This window comes from Condylura cristata, unplaced genomic scaffold (genome assembly GCF_000260355.1).
Source record: "Condylura cristata isolate star-nosed mole 26May11 unplaced genomic scaffold, ConCri1.0 scaffold00030, whole genome shotgun sequence".
NCBI classification, from domain to species: Eukaryota; Metazoa; Chordata; class Mammalia; order Eulipotyphla; family Talpidae; genus Condylura; species Condylura cristata.
The window spans coordinates 16,816,442-16,837,693 of NW_004567131.1; positions in this window are offsets into that span (position 1 = coordinate 16,816,442).

Consider the following 21,252-nt stretch of genomic DNA (forward strand, 5'->3'; position numbering starts at 1 on the left):
GATAACCAGCCTGGAGGTGACCCACCTGGTGCGGCAGACCTCTCCTGACCTACCTGGTGCGGCAGACCTCTCCTGACCCACCCGCTGCTTCTCTCAGCAGTGTACCTGGTCGATCTGCCTGTTCTACTCCCAGCTCTGTCTCTGGTCTGTCTCTGGTAAATCCTTTCATCATCCTGGCATCTCTAGTCTGTACCCCAGCTCTGTGTGTATGAATAAATGCCTTTTTTTTTTAGAGATTTATTTATTTATGCATACAAAAATGGGGTACAAGCCAGAGGTGCAGGGACAGTGAGAGGCTTCACCAGAGACAGAGTGGGGAGCAGAACAGGCAGATCGACGAAGTACACTGCTGAGGGGAGCAGCGGGCGGGTCAGGAGAGGTGTGCCGTGCCATGTGGGTCATCTCCAGGGCAGGCGGGGATCGAACTCATGCGGAAGTGGCTTTAGCTTCCTAGTGCTTTGCTTTAACCTGCTGCGCCACCAGGGAGGGCCCTAAATAAATAAATCTTTAAAAAAAAAAAAAACTTTTATATCAAGACTCTGCTTCCTTTGCCTTTGTGCATGTGGGTGGCTGAATCTCTTTCAGAATATAACACCCCTTACCAATTTTGGGTCTCTGAGTATGAGATCCCTCAATCATGCTAACAATAAGTCAAAATTCAGATTCACATGAGACATGAGCTGGTACACAGATGCCCCCAGGAAGGCTGCCAGGGAACTGGGCCTGGAGCAGTGCATAACTTCTTAGGTTAATCAAAGGTCATCACTGATAAGAGGGCTGGGGAGGGCAAACACTACTTCCAATTAGAGAGATTTGGCAGCATGGATCCACACCCTTAAAATATGGCCATATCCTGTTCTTTCAGAGAATAATCTGAAATTGAGGGATAATGTTATTTAAAAAAAAATGTCTACAAAACCTTTTTATTTCCTAGAAGAAAAAGTGCAAGTAGTCATGATTTTCTGGAACTAAGACTGCACACAATTTTTCTTCTTCCTTTTATTTTTCTATATTTTCCAAGTTTTCTGTAAACTGTAAATAATTAAAAGAGCCTCCTAGGATTTGCTTCTGTTGTTTCTGTCTATAAGCTTTGATATTGTTAACTGGCTTAATTCTGTGCTTATAGAGAAGGGCGAGGACTATTCAATGACCATCAAATAATGTCTAAAATTTTAGGGTTACATAAGAAAGAAATAACCCTACAAACCAATATGCTGCCACCCTGCAGGCAACCATATGGCCAAAGGAAAAGCCAGTGTCCCCAGGCACTTTTTCAATTATGAGAGCAGGGTCATACACACAGAACAGTAGTTATAAATTTCTCCAGTAGAGGGCGATGCTTGCTCAGGTCTCCTAAAAATCTGGCTGTGTCATTGGAGGAAGGTTGCCGTGACAGAAAAATTGCACTGCTTTTTAATTCTGAGAATAAAACTAACTTATTTAGCAGAGCATAGTAATAGCAATAAAGGTAGTTGTATATCAGCTCATTAGAGGCAGTGGAGAGAAAGAAACTCAAATACAGTTGTTTGCTTTTTATTTATATTTTAATTGAGCCAGGGTCCTTCATAATTTGCCATAAAGATTATTCCCTGATTTCTCATTCCCAGGGTCATTAGAGGAAAGGCTCGATATGTCAGGGTTTCTTAAGAAGAAGGGGAGTCTCTTGATATGATTACCCTCTAGCATTTCTGTTAACACCCCTTCCCAATATCCCTTACCTGGACCTGAGGGCAAGAACAGAGAATACTCTGAGGGCCTCCGGTCACTCTGTCATCCTCCAGGGCCGGAAACTCCTCCCCAAGAGATTTGTCAAAGCATTCCCCCAAACAAGTTTCTACCAACAAGAACGATTTGTCTCCCTCTGTCACAAACTCATCTCGTTTTTATAGTCAAGTCACCTAAGTGATTGGCCCCAAATCACAGTTAATTATGATGGGAACGGGACTCGGAGATGCAAAATGGGTTCCCATCAGGCACAGCGCTCCAGTACCAAGGGCTTATGATACTACAGGTTCACAAAAAAGTGTCTTCATCTTCATTTCCTAGACTGCTATATTAAGATATAATTTAAAGTATTTTACAGGGGAAAGGTCTCATCAAGACAAATATCTTAGGGCCCCCCAAAGTCATCCTGTAACCCCAACGCTGTGATACCACTTCAGGGTATAACTGACACAGCCTACTTGATAAAAGCCCAATCTCTGCTGGTCAAACTTAAAAGTAACCTCAGTTCTAGGAGAAAAATGTGAACATGTAGGTTGCATTATGATGGGGTCAGTGACAACATTTTCCTTTATTGACTCAACAAACATTTCAAATGACCTGCTATAAATGAAAAAAGTACAATTTTTATATATTACTAAACTTTTAGTTCAAATTCACTTGATACATTCATTCTAAGTTGCGAATTTCCTTTTGTTCTCTACTAAACACTTGAGCCAATACCATCTCACTACTACTTTCCCACTACTAGATCAGGGCAGGGGCTCATGCTCCTTCACTCATTTTCCTGCACCATCTCTGTGCCAAAGAGCGGTCAGATGTCTGAGCTGGCCTGCGCCGCCATCACAACATACCATGGATTGGCTGACTTAAATCGTTGAAACTTATTTCTCACAGCTCTGAAGGGTAGATATCAGGGGCCGGCATGGCTAGATTCTGAGGAGGACTCTCCTCCCTGAGTCTTCACATGGCAGGAAAGGAGCGCTGGTGTTTTTACCTCTTATGAAGAGACCAGTTCTATTGGATGAAGTTTCTACCCTCACTTAACCTTAGTCACCTCTTTTCAGCCCATCTCCAAAGACAGAGGGGGTGAGGGAGTTTGGAGTTTGGAAGTGACACAATCAGCCAAGAGCAGGTGAGTTGGTCACATCACTTATAGCTGGTATATTTTTAGTATTTAATTGCAAGTCTGGCCTACACAATCGAGTAGGAAGGGTGGAGTTCTTTGAGCATTCTCTCCAAAATCTCACCTCCCTCTGCTTTTACTCCCATGAATGTAGCATGATATGCCCTGGGGCAATCTCTTCTCTCCCTGCTGGAGGTAAGAAGGGACATTTTTGTGTGAGGTGAGGTGGTAGGATTTTTTGGGTTGGACTTGATAGTTTAATTCCTTTTCTTTTTCTTTTCTACTCTGGGGACGAGAAAAGGTAGGATTCCTACCTAGGAAGGGTGGCAAATTAACTGTCAAGAAAAGAAATTCTATCAGAACCAACTATTCTATCTAGCAGCAGACAATTTATTGTCCTTGTTTACTGGTAAGCTCTGTTTTGCCTCAGTTGAATATGATTGAATAGTATCTTAATACAGATATGAGTAAGAAAAAAGGGTTTTGAAAATGTATTTAATGAGTATACAGGATTATACAGCTAATTATATTTTGTTTGGTCTGAGCTTAAAATTTTCTCCCTGAACACATTAAAACTCTAGCCCTAAAGCCCTGGCTTCTGATTAGTATTAATGACGCCTTCAGTTCAGAGCTTTTTTAAATTGTGTGTGTGTGTGTGTGTGTGTAGAGGAACTGGGGTGTAGGTCAGAGATACAGGAAGTGAGAGAATACACCAGAGACAGAAAGGGGAGAAGACCAAGCGATTTACTGAAAAACAGTGCTGCTAGGCCAGACAGGGGAAGTCTCTTGTGCCATGTGGGTCAGCTCCCTGGCTGGGAATTGAACTCAAGCCATAGTGGAGATAGGGCTGAGACATAACCATTAAGTTACCAGGGAGGCCACAGCTTTTTAAATTAGCCACCCCATCAAAGATCATCTGGTAACTCTATCATCTACTTTACTTCTCTTCTTGATGGCTACGACTCTGGTTTTCATTCCTTTTCCTTTCCTGGCATTCATTTCTATAACATACTATGGCGTTTTATAATATACCATGACCTAACATTACATTACATAAAATAATATGATATGCATGAAGGCAGAGTCTTGTCTGTCCTGTTCATCTCTGAACCGCTGTTGCAAGGACATGCCTGGTATGTGGCAGGTACTCAACAATTATTTATGGAATGGACAAATGAATGAGTAAATGAAAGAATGCTCTCATTGCAAAGAGGAGAAGGCTTATTGTCCTCGTTCAGCATTTTCCTTCTTTGCACAGAAAATTCTTTACAAACTGTTAATAGGCTAGCAAAAGGAACCAAGGCCAATGAGAAGGAATTCTTAATCATAAAAAAAGGATAAAGAAACAAGTAAGGATGAAGTATGAGAACCCAAAAATTCACCATATAAGATCTGTGTAATGAAACCTTTAAGTACTGAAAAATGAAATTGAAGAAGACACAAATAAGTAGAAAGACTTCAATAGTGATGGATCAGAAAAATTAATATTGTTAAAATGTCCATACTGACCAAAGCAATCAATAGATTCGATGCAACCTCTATCAAAATGGCATTTTTCACAGAAATAAACAACCCAAAAATTTATATGGGACCACAATAGACCACTGAATACCTAAAACAATGTTAAGAAAGAACAAGTATAAAGGCATCATATTTCCTGATTTCAAACAATATTACAAAGCCATAGTGATCAAAACAGTACAGTATTTGGCATAAAAATGGACACATCCCAACAAAGGAACAGAAAAGAGAGTCCATAAATAAATCCATGTATACAGTGTTAATTTACCACAAAGGGGTCACAAATATCCACTGGAGAAAAGGCAGTCTCTTGAATAGGTGGTATTGAGGAAACTGGGAAGCCACATGCAGAAAACACACTATTTCTACATATTTAGAGCTGATATGCTATAATGATATGTAACATGTAACACTAATAGCGATAATTACTTCAGTATTTATTAGAAAACTATTCTGTAATATCTTGTAAGATTTTTGTAGAGTGAAAGCACTGTGGGAAATAGAGTATTTGTGGTCCTTGTCCTTGTCATTAAAGAGTTCCCAACAGTGGGTTAAATCTGGGATTACCTCCTATCTTCACTTTGGTAACTCAGACACAATTGCTGATTGTCAAAATTTCCTTCTGGGGCCATCAAAATCAGAATTACCTGGAATGTCTCATACTATCAGAATCTTTGGGTTTCCAGGAATGCAGGAATTTGCAATTTTAGCAAGCTCCAGCATTGAGTCTAATACATATGCCAACAGTGAGAGAGAGAATATCTTTTTATTTAACTTTATATATTTCTTCATGAAGTGACTAAGTGGAACATTTCCCTGTGCCTCACACATAAATTCACATCAAGCAATCACCCTCCTCCTCTTATGTGTTTGTTCTGTCTAGTCCTAAAGTTGTTCTTAATAAAGGAGTAGTGATTCTAGACTTTCGAGCTTGGTGTTTGTTTTTTAATGACACTTTGATGTCACAGTTGGGCTGTTTATGTCCCTGGGTGTCCTCCCAGGGAACTTTAGTGCTGAGTTGAAAATGTGTCTGCTGCTTTGCTGCTTCTCCCTTCCACCGTGTGTCATAGGATGCCAGCAAGCGCAGACAGTAAAAGTCAGAATGGCAGAGAGATACACAGTCTGAACCCTAACTAACTTGCAAGAGCAAAGGAAGGACATCACAAGGAAAACTCCAGAAAGAGAAGGCCTTCCCCCACGGCCAATTAGAAGACAATAAGAAACTGTAGAAGTCAATCTGAGTAATAATAAAAAACACAGGTAGTTCTTTCCAGTGGCATGAAAAGTACACTGCAGTTCTTAATGGTGCTCACATGAAACTGGCCACTTCACTCCTTACTACACTCCTGGGAGGCAGGGCCTTGACAGGACAGCCTTGGAAGCAACAGAAATACCTTGAAGATGAGGCCTATTCCTATGAGTTGTATCAAGCATCCAACATAAAATACACACATAAAACCTCATTAAAAACAGTAGTTTAAATTCTACTTAACCCCAGTGAGTTTGGGTTGTATCAGAAGTTGTCAACAAGATACAGAGCACTCAGCACTGCCCCGAAAACTGAGTCACTTCAATTACTTCTTAGAGTCCACAAAGCCAAGAAGCATCGCCAGGCACAGAAACAGGGGACCGTGACCAGCAAGCCCGGGAACCCTGCAAGCCTTCCTGAGTGTGCCCAAGGCCAGCACCCTCCCACTGCAGGAAAGATTACATTCCTTTGTACTGCAACAAACTGGGCCCAGGGAGGCTGTCAGCCTCAGACAGGGGCACCTGGCAGAAGGTGGGTGAGAGGAGGATACAACCTCACTCCTATCAGCAGAGGAACTGGGGAAGCTGGAAATGGGGTTTTCCTGAGAACGTGACAGCCAGCTGAGAAAGGTTCTATGATCACAGAGGCTGAATGATGGAGAGGTCTCCATTAAAGACAAATTATCTCCTAATCTGGAGAGGGATAATAATTAACTCAGAGGGCCTGTTCGGTCAGATCTCTAGAAACTGGCAGGTTCAGAGGCCGGCTTCACAGGCTGTGAACTGGGTGCCACACCCCCCACGCTACCCTGGGCCTCATGCTCTCAAGGGCCTCAAGTTTGGTTTAACGCCCTGCTGTTGCTGTCTTGAGTGTCATTACTTATGAGCAAGAGGTGCTGTATTTTCATTTTGCACTGAGCCCTACAAATCAGCCAACTGGTCTACAGGTGTATCACAATGTTCATGTGTAGGACTAAGAGTTAAGGGAGCTGTGCAAGGCTGTGTCTCAGCTTACAAGACAGGTATCTAATATATTCATGTAGTCAGACAACTTAGCTAGGATTCCACCGCCCCCCACCCCACACACAAACAACCTCAGGTTCCCTCTCCCACCCCCAAGCACACACAGAGGCTTTCCCCAACACCTCTAGGTTTCTCTCCCTCTCCTACACACACACACACAACCTCAGGACTCTCTTTGGACAACCGACCACACCAAACTGCAGCTCCATTACATGCAGGGATGAGGCAAGCAATGCTGACGTATATTTTATCACATTTCTAGGAAATAATGAAGCTCTCAGCCCATGGGCACATGTGTCTTTCTGCTGGCACTTGGTGAGCTCAAGAAAAGAGCTGAACTTTATGCAAGTTTAAACATTTTCAAGTTCTTTATCAGAATAAGATGCATAAAAACAAAACAAAGAGGAAAGGAAGACAACTCTACACAAAAAATAAGCAAGAAATAATTTCTTATAGGAGGCCATTGCCTTCACATAGCAGATGATAAATGAATAAACATTCATTCCTTTCTTCTCTTCAAAAACCCTCTTTGTACCCTTTCTTTCTTCCAATTTTGTCAAGTTACAGCCTTAAGAGACAACTGCCCCTCTCCTACCTAATGTTATGAGCTGAATTGTGACTTCCCCAACCCCAAACCCCACCCCCAGGTTCACATATTGAAGTCCTAACCTGAAATACCTGAAATACATTTGGAGACAGGACCACTAAAGAAGTAATTACAATAAACTGAAGTCACAGAAGGGGCCCTAATCTAATGTGACTGGTGTCCTTAAAAGAAAAGATTAAGGCCCTCCCTTGTGGTGCAGCGGGTTAAAGCTCAGCACTGTGAAGCTCGAAGCTTCTGCTTCAGCATGAGTTCGATCCCCAGCCAGGGAGGTGACTCACATGGCATGGCAGACCTCTCCTGACCCGCTCACACTCCCCTTAGCAGTGTACTTCATCAGTCTGCTCCCCACTCTGTCTATGGTGAGTCCTCTTACCCCCTGCACCTCTGGCCTGTACCCCAGTTCTGGATGTATGAATAAATAAATCTTTAAAAAAAAGGAAGAAAAATGTTCAAGAGAAGGGCCTTGCTTCAGGCTCCTGAACCTTTAAGGAAATGAGGGGCAGGGATACAAAGAGATTAGATTTTGTATATATGTAAGAAACACAAACAGGGGGAGGGCAAGAAATGATTTCTTAACTTATAACCTAGAGACCCTTCACAGGGCTTGGGAGGTTTCTTTTCAGTTACTAAATATGATGGTCCCAAACTTACAACACCTCGACTTAATGATAGTTTGACTTAAATTTTTTCCACTTTATCATGATGTGAAAGTGATACATATCCAATAGAAAGTTAAACTATGATGTTTGGAAAGTTACATGTATTTTTTTAAGGTTTATTTATTTATGCATACAAGAACTGGGGTACAGAGCGGAAGTATGGGGAAGGGGGGAGAGGATTCCCCAGAGAGAGCAGGGAACAGAAAAGGCATATTGCCTGAAACGCACTGCTGAGGGGAGCAGCAGGCGAGACAGGAGAGGCCTGCTGTGCCATGTGGGTCAGCTCCCTGGCCAGGCTCAAACCCATGCTGCAGTGGCTGCGGAGAATCTCATAGTCCTGTACTTTAATATCTTGTACCACCAGGGAGGCCGTTACATGTATTAAAAGCATTTGACTTATGGTATTTTCAAGGTAGGATGGGTTGGTGAGGTTGTAACCCCATGAAAAGCTTAGGAAGGACTGTATTACTTATTACTAACAAGGAGAGAAGAATCTGGAGGTGCTGGAAACAATGGAGAACTCTGTCATTTTACTGCTGGTGGAAAGTATAAAATGAACAGAAAACTAAGCCAAGAACAAAGACTTGGTCGGGTGCAAGTTCCACCTCTACAACTACCTCACTATGAGACTTAGGGCAGGTCACTCAGCTTCTACCTGCAGAATGCAGAAGAGTCAGGGAAGGAAACATCATCCTTAGTTCAAATGCTCTGGAATTCTAAGGCAGAAGGAGGTGGCCTTTCCCCCACGGTCTCTAGAAGTCTCTGTTCTTATGTATGGTGACGTCGGTGGCCAATTTTCCTAAGGCAATAATCCCCACTATGGTTAAAGATGGTCGCTGAATGCTTCTGTTTATTTTAGTAGAATGTTTGAAAAACCCGATGAAGTCATGATATCTTTATGGGGGTAAGGGGAGAGGGGATGCAGGAAGGAGCTCATACGCTTGTACCCACAAATTGGGCCCTCCTCGGTGGCCCAATGGGTTAAAGCACAACACTAAGGAAGCCATTATCAGCCAAAGCCACTTCAGCTGGATTTCAATCCAAGACAGGAGCTGACCCACATGGCACAGCAGCCCTCCCCTGTCTCGCCTGCTGCTCCCCTCAGCAGTGTACTTTGGCAATCTGCCTGTTCTGCTCCCCACTCTGTCTCTGGTGAATCCTCTCACGGCCCCTGCATCTCTGACCTGTACCCCTGTTCTGTGTGCACAAATAAATAAATCTTTTTTTAAAATGTCATGTATTATCTCAGGGAGCTCACACACCATGCAAGCCTAGGTTCAAGGCTCTCAATGAAAACAAAAACCAAAAAACCACCACAAGCTTCACATTCTTGGATTCAGCCCTGGCTGCTGTAGCTTTCTTGTTCCTTTTAGAACAAAGAAAAACAAAAGTGAACTTCTGAATTAAAAAGGAACCCAAAAAATATATTGCAGAAAATAAAAATTGCTCATCACTGAGAAAGATGAACCAGGGAACAGGAAAACTTCACCCAACAGACTCCCAGGCCCAAAGGAGGTCTGGAAAATTAAAGACATTAATATTTATCAAAGCGCAAGAAGGGAAAAACTGCAGGAAATGATTGTTAGTAAGGCTGCAACAGCAATTATAGCCAAGGACAGGAAATTGCAATGGGGGCTCATCTCTTTAGTTAATTTGAATGCAAAACTGCAGGAGGGGTGATTCCCTGGTGCCTCACCAGAACCCTTAATCTTTTGATAAAGAGTATTGGGAGACCATCTGAGAATCCTAATGCTCTCCCCTGCTCCCTGTTTGCCTTCTCCCTCTCCGAAAGAGGACAAGAAACTCAGCTAGGTTAAATTTTAATTTGAACTCCTATAGCACTTGCATTTGATGTTTCTTTTGAAATCTAGATTAAACCATTTGACAGAGATCCATCCTGAGGGTATAAATGCATCTAACAAGCACCTGAGAGCAGAAGAACAGAACCCAGTGATCAGCACAGCCTTTGATTCCAGGCTTAATGCTGTTTACGCTGTGTGGAGGTTACGAGCGCCACATTCTACAAAGTCACTGACAATACTGATGTCATCTGCTGTATGTTGGGACTCCAGTTCATTTGGCTGGGACAATGGCTTCAGATAGAGGACAGAATCCACAGTGCTACCGAAAATGCAACAACCTGTGAATTCTCTCAGGTTTGTTTTTGGCTATTAAAATGCTGTTGTGGGAGGCAGCGTTGAACACAGTCACAACTGTGTGGCAGCAATGGACCATGGCACAAAGAGGGTGGCTGCGGGTGGGCAGGTTGTGTCATTGACGTTCTTCTCCCCAGTTATATGATGTCCTGGGCAAACATAGGGAATCTATTCACTTCAGGCAGCTCCTTCTAGTTTCTGAGACCCTACATTTTGGAGATTTGCAGTGCAGTGACCTCCATGCTATTTCCAGAGCACTCCAAGCTCACTTCTGCCACAGGAACTTTGCATGCTTTATTCCTCCAGTCTCCCAAATCTGCTGACATCTTCTCACTTTCTGGAGGTCTTATTCAGATGTTACCTCACCAGGGGGGCCTTCTTAGCCATGCTACCTAAAACTTTTCTCCCTCTGTTAGCCCTCTTTATCTTTCTTCATAGCACACATTAATATCACTACCTGACCTTACTCTATGTTCGTTATTTTTCTTTTAAAGAGAACAACACTGGCCCTCCCTGGTGGCACAGCGGGTTAAAGCACAGCACGAAGAAGCTAAAGCCACTTCTGCATGAGTTCGATCCCCGCCTGTCCCGGAAGTGACCACATGGTGTGGCAGACCTCTCCTGACCCGCCCCCTCCTTCCCTCAGCAGTGTACTTTATCGATCTGCCTGTTCTGCTCCCAACTCTGTCCCTGGGGAATCCTCTCACCCTCCACATCTCTGGCCTGTGCCCAGTTCTGTGTGAATAAATAAATAAATCTTAAAAAAAAAAAAAAAGTCCCCTTGAAGATCCTTGAGTCCTCGTCCTCTCCTAAAAGACCTTCCCCAAGTCCACTTCCCATTTCACAGGCTTCTTCATGTTAAGATTTCCTAATTTAAAGCCCTCCTGGAGTGCGTTATTCAGCACACAGTGTGTTTGGATTTGGAAGCCAATCCTTAAGGTTTTGTCAGAGTTGGGCCTGGGTTCTATGTGGAGGCACTTTCAATTGCCTGCAAGACGAATTAGACCAGATTGGACCACCATGAGTTCCTGAAAAGCTTTACATCAGTAAACATTAAAGCATTTCAGAACTGAAGGGGAAAATTGTGCCTCCATGGAACTAAGGTAGAAGTTCCTATTTCCTCTCCTAGGCGGATGCCGGGGATTGCAGAACCCAGTACTGACGTCCTTTCCTCAGAGTTTTGATTAAAGCTCTCTGGGTCAAATTTCATGATCTGGGTTGCACACCTTTCCCAGAGAATGGTGTTTCCTCAGGGCTTATGACTCCTTTCTCCCCTGGACTGTAGGAGTTTACGGGACAGATCGATCGCGGAGCACCCATGTGCGCAGAGACTCCATATGGTACAGCCTTTCCTTTCTTTAGCTTCATGACCTCACCCTGACTCTGGGGCAGAGCCTCTTATGCCCCCACACCTCACCCCATGCCTCACAACCCCTCTCTCCAAGGGCTGGTTTCAGAATACAAGGTCAGTTCTAGACATGACTGCACTCACTCCGAGGCTACAGGCAAGGAGTGCGTCTGCCTGGGGAGAATTCGGGCAGGAAGGCAGCGCTTGAATTAGCGCCTCACAAAGCGCTTTCCAGGTGGCCTCAACAGTTCATAGACACACCCTTAACTTACAAGAAAGAAACCTTCCTTAGTCTTTCCACGCCTCATGGAAAAAAAAGAAAGAAAATAGTCTCCTTTCCTGCAAATCCTTAACAACAGGTGAGAGTGTCATCCTAGGGAAGTGAACGCCACAGTGATCCAGACTCACAGTTGGAGTAACCCCACTCATCTCAGGAGGGAACTGGGCACCCACGAGGTGTTCTTGTGCTGGACACTGTACCTTTCGGCTCCCCAGCACTGGTCTGTTAGATTTATTTATCCTGTGAAAACAGACCATGAGCTTTGTCTGCAGTCCCTCATTTGTTACATCTCATCCTCTAAGGATAATCTGCTCTGGGGTGTTCAAGCTCTGGCTGTTTCCTGAGTGCCTTTGGGCACTTGTACAGAGCCACATGTTATCTGGGATTCAGAATTGAGGGATTCTTTCCAGAACCTCCCACTGCATCCTTTCCAACCTGGTCCATCAAACTTGCTGCAAAACTGCCTGATTCAGCCTTCCAACCCCTCTAGCATCCTGTTATTGCTGTTACCTTCAGTCCCGGCTGTCACCATTTCTTGAAGGCCCGGTCTCTCCCTTAGCTGCCTCAACTTTTCATCCATAATACATGTGTCATTTTTAAATGGTGAATACTTTCCATGTGCTAGGTGCTAAGGGGAATGCAGAGGTCAAAGACCTCATCCACAGGTTTTGGGTAAGACAAGTGTGGAAATGACTGCCACCAGACAAAACATTCCAGCATTATTATTAAAAAAGAGAGAGGAGAGGGCCCTCCCTGGTGGCATAGTGGGTTAAAGCACAGCACTAAGAAGCTAAAGCCACTTCCGCATGAGTTCGATTCCCGCCTGCCCAAGAGGTGACCACATGGCAAAGCAGACCTCTCCTGACCCGCCCGCTGCTCCCCTCAGCAGTGTACTTCAGCAGTCTGCCTGTTCTGCTCCCCACTCTGGTGAATCCTCTCACTGCCCCTGTACCTCTGGCCTGTTCCCCAGTTCTGTATACATAAGTAAATAAATCTTTAAAAAGAGGGAGAGCAGAGGGAGAAGGCAGAGACATTGGGGCACTCAGCAAGTCTCCGTGAAGGAGGCAGCATTTTATCTGAACTTCACAGGACCAGTGAGGTCCAGCCAGGCCAGGACGAGCAGGGACAGGACAGGGAGTGTTCAGGTCACAGAGCAAGCAAGGGATTCCAGTGAAGAGAGGGGTTGGAGGTCAAGGAGGAAGTTAGGCTGAAGATGTTGGACCTAATCTGGTGAGTCAATGAGTGGGTCTGAATCGGACTTTACAAAGAGGAATGTGTTTTATCAGCTGGCAGTAACACCTCACAAATGTGGGCTTGATTTCAACTTCTGTTCTTATTCATCACAGTGGAATTGAGTCACTACTATAACTGCAATAGATCCTGAGTTGTTTTATGCTAAGCCTCTTGGTCCTGTTCCACACATGGGGAAAAGAGAGCGAGAGATGACCTCAGAATGAGTAACTGACTTCAGACTCTTAATATGAGTGGAGTCAGAGGACTTCATTCTGAGCCTCCCATGGAAATGCTCCAGGTAAACAAACCATGGGGTGAAGGGTGGGGCATTCCTAGTCCCCTGTCCCCTTCTGAAATTCGGGAGCAGTGCCAGCAGCATCATATCAGCTGGGCCACACCACCCTCGTTGCCAGTGACTTTCAGAGAATTGGGCCATCACTTCACAATCTTGAAACCACTGCCAAGAAGTCTCTCTCCTCAGAGAAGAAGCACTTGCTGCTTCTGGAAGGCAATCCCGGTGAAATGGAAGGCGTGCAAGATAGCAGTGTGCCAGGGGATAGTGATCAAACCCCAGAAGAGTGGTCAGCCCCCAGGCCGGCACTGAAATGTCACACTACCCTGGCGCATGCTGGTCCTCCCCTTTCAGTTACTAGATACTTTTTCACTTATTTAAACATTTCACCACCTCTTCGCTGGGCAAGTGGATGAAGGCTACATAGTGTAAGTAAAGGTTTAAGTACCCTCCTCTCCCCCCATTCAAGGGTGATGACATTTTACAATTGTCTGAAACTATTTTGCCAAAATCATAATGTTAGTCTATGGCTGCTGTGCTTGAATATTAATACTGTTTTTGTAACAACTCTACCTGCCAGGCAATGGGCCTGAATTCCCAGAGGCTGCTATTGAAGAAAGACAGGCTGGGGATCGGGAACCACAGTCTTCTCCTGGAGTCTCAGTTTCTCCTTCTGAAAGTGAGATATAAAATGACATCTAATTAGTGAGCTAGGGTATCTGTCATGAGAGGCATGAAACTCCCATAGCAGAGCCACAGATGTGGCTCGTCTTGAGCCACAGAAGCCTCTTTTGTGTGATCTGAACGTTCCTAATGTACCAAGAGGAACTCACAACTTACAAGTACCTTCTACTGATGGCATTTACGAAATGAAAACATATTTGAGTCTATTAGAAACATTCCAAACATTTGGAATTTCCTAACACATTCTTTTTTTAACACGATGTAAAATCGAATGACTGGTTTTCTTCATCATGTCATCCCACTTATTAAATTAGATGACTCCTTCTTTGAATATCATATTTAGCTCTGGAGTCTGATCTTAATTGCTTAAACTGTTCAGCTTATGAATCTAACCAGGCCTGTTCTTCTTCAGCGCTCATAAGCACTCTTCCCAGGAGAGGGAGGGGAAGGAAAAGTCACTGAAAATTAAATGAGTTAATTTTGCTATTTTTAGTAAACTTGGGAAACAGGCTGATGAAAGGCAAAGCTCCAACCTATTATGTAGTTGTTAGTATATCAATTATTCCTGCTGTCCTTAAACAGTTGCTTGAACATGGGCATATTTCAATACCCAGTGAGAATCATTATTCTCCCACCACAATACAGGTTTGGCCGGAGAGTCAGTGAAGAGACTTTAGCCAGCTCTGCCCCCACCCCATGGCCTTGACTCCGTCTTGTCATTCCTGGTTAAGGATTTCCAAATAAAACCAAAGGGAGCTGTGAAGATGTGCTAAGTGATGGTGCTGTGTAGGATGAAGCCTGCAGTGTAACAATCACTTTGTACTTTCTGCGGTTTTGCTGAAATGGAGGGGTTTAGTCTGTCCTGGAAGATGATGCTTTACATATGTTAGCTCTGTTCATGGAATGCTTGTGTTTTCAATTAATTTGACATATGGAGACACCGAATCTTTTCACAAGTTTATAACAGATAACTTCATATTTGGCATTTAATAATCCTGTATGGGACATTTAAGGAAAATGCTTTGATACTTTTTACCAAATCTTTTTTTTTTTTTTTAAGTTCAATAATGGATTTATTTACAAGGAGAAAGGTAAAGGAACAACCCAGGGAAAGAGGGAGAGAAATACAAGTTAACTAGAATGTCCTACCAGTTCTGCTGACCCGGACTCCACCAGCATGCTGAAGACCGATCAAGAGCCAAACGACCAGCCATGAACCACCAGGCCAAGAGCTACCAAATCTTTTCTTTAGTGGTACAGGCCCGAGGTATAGGGGGGCTGGGGAGTGGATTCACCAGAGGCAGAGTGGGGAGAAGTACAGGCTGACTGACAAAGTACACTGCTGAGGGGAGTTGAGGGGAGCAGCGGGCGGGTCAGGAGAGGTCTGCCGCGCCATATGGACCACTTCCCTGGCCGGGGATCAAACTTGTGCTACAGTGGCTGTGTGATAGCTTCATAGTACTGTGTTCTAACCTGTTATGCCACCAGGGAGAGCCACTCTCTAGCAAATTTTAATGGATTTTTATGTAGTTCTCAACCCTTAGCTGGGAAACACACTTTCTATTTTTTGTCATCCTTGTGGCCACCCCCTCTTAGAATCTCTACAGTTGATTCTACAGGTGAACATTTAATAAGATGAGATTTCCACATTTCTAACGGTTAGTACTATTTTTTATATTCTCATAAAGATTGTACTCTCCCCAGTACTGATTTAATAATCTTGGAAAGTCAAAAGTATGAGCGCAAATCTTTTAGGGGTGAAAGAGAACCAGCAAGAAGCACGTAAGAAATGAATTGAGGCAAAATGGTGACGGCAATTCATCTATTTGGCCCGCTACAGTCTATGTGAATCATGTTCTATGGGAGAATGAGGCCTGTAACTGGCTCATGCAGGACTCTTAGCATGAGGGGGCATAGGCATGAGGCAGTTTCGCTGCTGCCAGTTTCTGCCCTGGTTCTTTCCTCCTGGATTCCCATGTCCCACAGAGCAGCCCATACATTAGTGATCACTGGTCAGATTTAATAATTTTCCTATATTTTTGTTTGTTGAACAGCTCTACTTTTGAATTAAATCCTGTTCTAATTATTGAACAACAATAACACCACTAAGGGTTGGTGTGAGGAAGGGTGTGGAGAAACTGGAACCCTGGTATAAAAGAGCAGTTTAACTGATGCAGGTTTACAGGAATTAAACCTCGAGGAAAGATGATACAAACTACAAATGTTAAGTTCCCACTCATGACGCTCATCTCTCCTTCCAAATGAGGTAGCTGATCTGCCTCTAACACACGGTACAGGCTCTCCCTGTGTCAGGCTTCCTGATACTCCCCTGGGGCCAGTTCCAGCCCTTATTCAACCCTCCTGGAAACAAAGACCCTCCAAAGGCCCTCTGGAGGAAGAGGTGCTGGTGATAGTTCCGTGGGGTGATGGAAGGTCGCAGGAAATTCCTAGAGCTCCCCTATAAAAGTTTTTCTTTCCGAAAAGGAACAATAACAGATGGTTTCACTCATAGCAGGAGTATAAAGGACCAGGGGAGAAAATAATAGTAATAATGAACAGCTATATACCAGAGACATTTTGTGGGGGTGGAGTGGGGAATGGGATCAAAAATTGGAGGGGGGGAGGTGCACTGGACTATGGTGATGGCACATGGGTGATTTGGTGATGGGAAGCCCAAGGGGATTACAACTGAGATGGAAAAAGGCACAGAATGATGTAAAAATAAACTATTACATTAAAAAAAAAAACTGTCACACCCATACATCATTTGACAACACACAGGTGACATTCATCAGCAAACAATATTTCTCAATTAATGATGCTGAAAATTATTGAGGAGACTACTTCTCAATTAATGATTGTGAATCAGCTACATGTCACTTTTAATAAAATGAACCACAATTTCTACCGTACATCATGTGAAAATTAATTTTAAATGGATTGTGGAATGCAATGGATAAAACAGTAAAGATTTTATGTAAACATATGTATTTTTGTTTTATATTTTTATACTTTTAAAGTGTTATGAATTTACTTTAAATATATTAACTATTTTTGTTTTAAATTCTGAGAGCTACAAAATGTAAGTGTGTGTATTTACTGATACGTGTGTGTGTTAAATATTTCTATTCTTTAAAAAACAAAAGTTTTGCTCCAGTCACTGGTGGATAGGTTCACTGCCCCTTCCCCACAGGTTTGGAGTTAGCACTGATAGGACAATTTCATGACGCCAGCCACCGACTCCTCCCCTGCCTCTTCTCCTAGAGCCAGTCTGTTCTCGTTAACAGTGAGAATCCTGTGTTCCCACTTCAGTGACTTCTGAATTGTTTGTTGTTGTTGTTGTTGTTTTAATTGACTTTAAGGAGGAAGGGCCTCATTAAAGGGTAAACTTGTAATAAATTGGAATTTCAAATAAACATTATGTGTTTATAAAGAAGAAAAAAAAAGTTTTTCTTTCCCACTACAGCTACCTCAGCCCCATGCTCCCCAAGCTATATCTAAAACCCCATCCGCTTCACATACTCATTGGTGAAACAGAACCAGAGGTCGGCTGAAGCAAAACAAGTTACCCTCAGCCAAAATTTTTTTTCTTTTTTTTAAAGATTTATTTATTTCTGCATACAGAGGTGGGGTACAAGCCAGAGGTGCCAGGGCGGTGAGAGGCATCACCAGAGACAGAATGGGGAGCAAACAGGCTGATCGACAAAGTACACTGCTGAGGGGAGCAGTGGGCAGGTCCAGAGAGGTCTGTGGCACCATGTGGATCACTTCTGGGTTGGGGATGGAGCTCATGCTGAAGTGGCTGTAGCTTCTCAGCGCTGTGCTTTAACCTGCTGTGCCACCAGGGAGGGTCCACCTCAGCCAAATTTTAACCACCAATTACTCCACAGGCTTTTCTCTGGGGGGATATATGGTTCATATCATGGGAGCTTTTACTTACAGAATCTCTTATATTCTCAGTGATGAAGAGATTGCTAGTGATGGATCAGTTGGTTATCTGATTCTGGTCTGTATTCCTCACACTTTGGACTATGAACTCCACGTAGACAGGAAACTTATCTGTGCTGTTCACTGCTGTATCTCCCAAGCGTGACCCCAGTAACACTTGGCACTAAGAGACCACAGATAATTTGTAGAAGAGGAGTGAATGGGTGAACAGCCACCTCCCGGCTCTTCCAGTTGTTTGGCAAGCCCTAAAACTTGCATCAGCAACATTTGTTTTTCACCAGGGATTTTTTTTTTTTGAGTCTCATTTCTCTTTTGAAGCGTTAATCAATTTTAGTTGCAACGTACTTGTTATTTGCTTCCATATTTGTTTCTTTCATATATGTTTGTCGCAAAATACTGACCTGGAATACAGAAAAGGAGGCATTTCATCTACTTTACTTGCTTTCAGGAAGCATAATGCATTTTATTATTATCTTTTATCACTTGTCTCTAAACTTGTCAACAAATGTCTCCAGGTTGTAATATCCTCAGTTACAGTAGAAACAGAATAGTTGTTTTTTTCTCTTTTTACCCTATGGTTATCTTCTTTTTGTCTCTTTTTATAATTTTTAAATTAGAACATTGCTTTATAATACTATAGAAGTTTCAGGTGTATCATTATAAATCTACATCTGTCTATATTATATTAAGTTTACCACTAAAGTGCAATTCTTTCTCTCCCCATACAATTAAACTTTTTCATCTGATTTACCCACTCAATTATTTTTTTTCAATTTCACCAGCAGGTCTTCCTCATAGAGCATCATCTTTCTTCCCTTCCTTCCTTCAAATATTTATTGAATGCTTGATAGAGGCCAGACTCTCTGCTAGCACACATAGAAATAGTTTTTCTCTGTTGATTTGTTAAAAAGAATGAAAACAGAAAATGGAGAATATCTATAGTACTGCTACAGTTTATATGAGAAAACTAGAAGGAAAAATATCAAAAATTACTCTTTCTGATCTGACTATGTGATTCTTATGGTACTCTTAGCTTGCAGGGAACCCTGAACTATTAAGGGATTCATGCTCTGAAAGGGCTTTTGCCAAAGACAAAGGAAGCAGACTCAATGTGAAAGATTTTTGGTATGTTAGAGAGAAAGAAGAAAGGATCAGGGGCCCTCCCTGGTGGTGCAACAGGTGTGCACTACAAAGCTAGCTGCAGCCACTTCAGCACGAGTTCCATCCCCTGCCAGGGAGCTGACCCATGTGGCGCAGCAGACCTCTCCTGTCCCACCCGCTGCTCCCCTCAACAGTGTAACTCATCAATCCGCTGTTCTGCTCCCCACTCTGTCTCTGGTGAATCTTCTCACTGCCCCTGCCCTTTAGTCTGTACTCCATTTCTGTATGCTTAAGTAGATAAATCTTTAATTAAAAAAAAAAAAAGAAAGAAAGGAAGGAAGGATAAAATAATAGTTTCCCAATAGAACTCCAAAAGCCCAGTCAAACAGGTACCACCAGAAGCAGGGCAGCTGAGATCCAAAGGCTTGCCACATTTTAAATTCTTCAACAGCACCAATTTTTTTTTTAACATATAATGTAAATTTGATTAATGTTCGGAACCAAAGATTTACTGACAAGGAAAGAATTCAGCTGAAGGGAGAACAAACTGATAGTCAGCTGGGCCTAGCATCCGGGAGATACAGGTGGGAGGAACTGGGCCTCGCACCAGGGGACACAGCGATGAGTCACCTTTGGAATGTGAACCTAGACCTATATAAAAGACCCTTTCCCTCTTACTGAGTTGGCAATAGCTGCGGACCCCACCCTAGGGGCTCCTTCTCAGCTGCTGTACAGGAGCAATAAACTCTGCTTGCTCAGCCTCTCTGCCTCCCGCCTTCCTTTCTTGCAGCTGTTCGCAGAAGTTGGGACAAAACTATTTTCTTTTCAAATTGCTAGTTTTCTCAGCCCCATTTTTTGAAATTCATCCCTTTTCAATTATTTTAAATAAACCCTATTAAAACCTACACTATAATAACTTTTTTCTGGGTTATCTGTTCCTTTTTAGTATCTATATCACTAAATAACTATTACTATTCTGATACTCTAAGTATTATTACCCTACACTATGCTTAAATACTAAGTGGGGAAATTTCCTACATTTTTCTTCACTTTCATAATTTTCTTAACTCAGGTAAACTGGAAAATACTTTTAGCTTCATAATTTAGGTGTCACTAGCCTCATTGAGCAAATGAGACTCAAAAGACTAAACACCCTAACTGTTTATTCTAAGGGGAAGGATACTGTCTGTTGCCATCTCCCCTTTCAGCTTTAAAATGGTACAATTTTTTAGTAAAGAAAACTCATGGAACTGACTTCCTTCCTGTCTGCCTCCCTCTAGTGGCCTTGACTTGAGAAACCACTGTTTTCAAAGTCAATTATATTGTTTAGCTTATTCTTTTGGTTTCCTCAAAATTTTTTAGTTCACAGGAAGACTTGCCTAATATTTGAGAGTCATATATTACCAACATTTTCTTAGCAAAGTCTAATCTCAGATGATAGTTATTCAATAGTCAAGCAAATATAAAGAATTTTTTTGTATATTTCATGGTTTTTAAAGCATATCATTAAAAAGGAACCCCCCCACCAGGCATTTCTTTGTTCCTTCTCCCTTGACATTATCTAAGCACTTTCACCAAGAACTATCTTTAAATTCCTTCTTGAAGTAATTTCTTGTTTTCTGACAGCCTTCATGTCTTTTCTTGCCCGCCAGTCCCCTTGTGTCTGTTCACTGGGCACTCCGTGCCCTATTTAATGCTTGTACAATCCATCCTCATCAAGTGATTTCAGTAAAGGCTTTCTTGTTTACATTTATGTCTTTCATCCATGTGAAATAAAATTCATTACGTTGTGAAACAAAAGGAACATTTTTTTCCAAAGTAGCCAAATTTTCGACACTATATGCTGAATACTTTTCTACTGAGTTTTGATGATTCTGCTATTGTATCGGACATTATTATAATACTATTTCAAGGCCAGCTCCTTTGCTCCTCAGATTTCTCTGTTTATACTTTTGCTAGTACTATATTATTCTAAATATAGTAGGTCTCTGAGAGTATTTTATAAGCAAGTCCTTTTTCAACACTCCTATTCAAATTGTTCTCAATTTTCACCTATATTTGGTTTTAGATAAACACTTAAATCATTTATGTAGGGTTTTTTTAAAGTCCTTATCAGGACTGGATTAAAGCTATAAAGTATTTTGGGAAGAACTAGGATACTGGAACATTGAGCGCATCACATTGAGTCTTCTCATCCAGAAATAAGTTATCTCAATGAATCCAGGCAAATGTATTTTGATATGTTTTCGAACGTTCACCATTTTCTTCATGTGACTTGTGTAGCACACACTTACGAAACCCAGT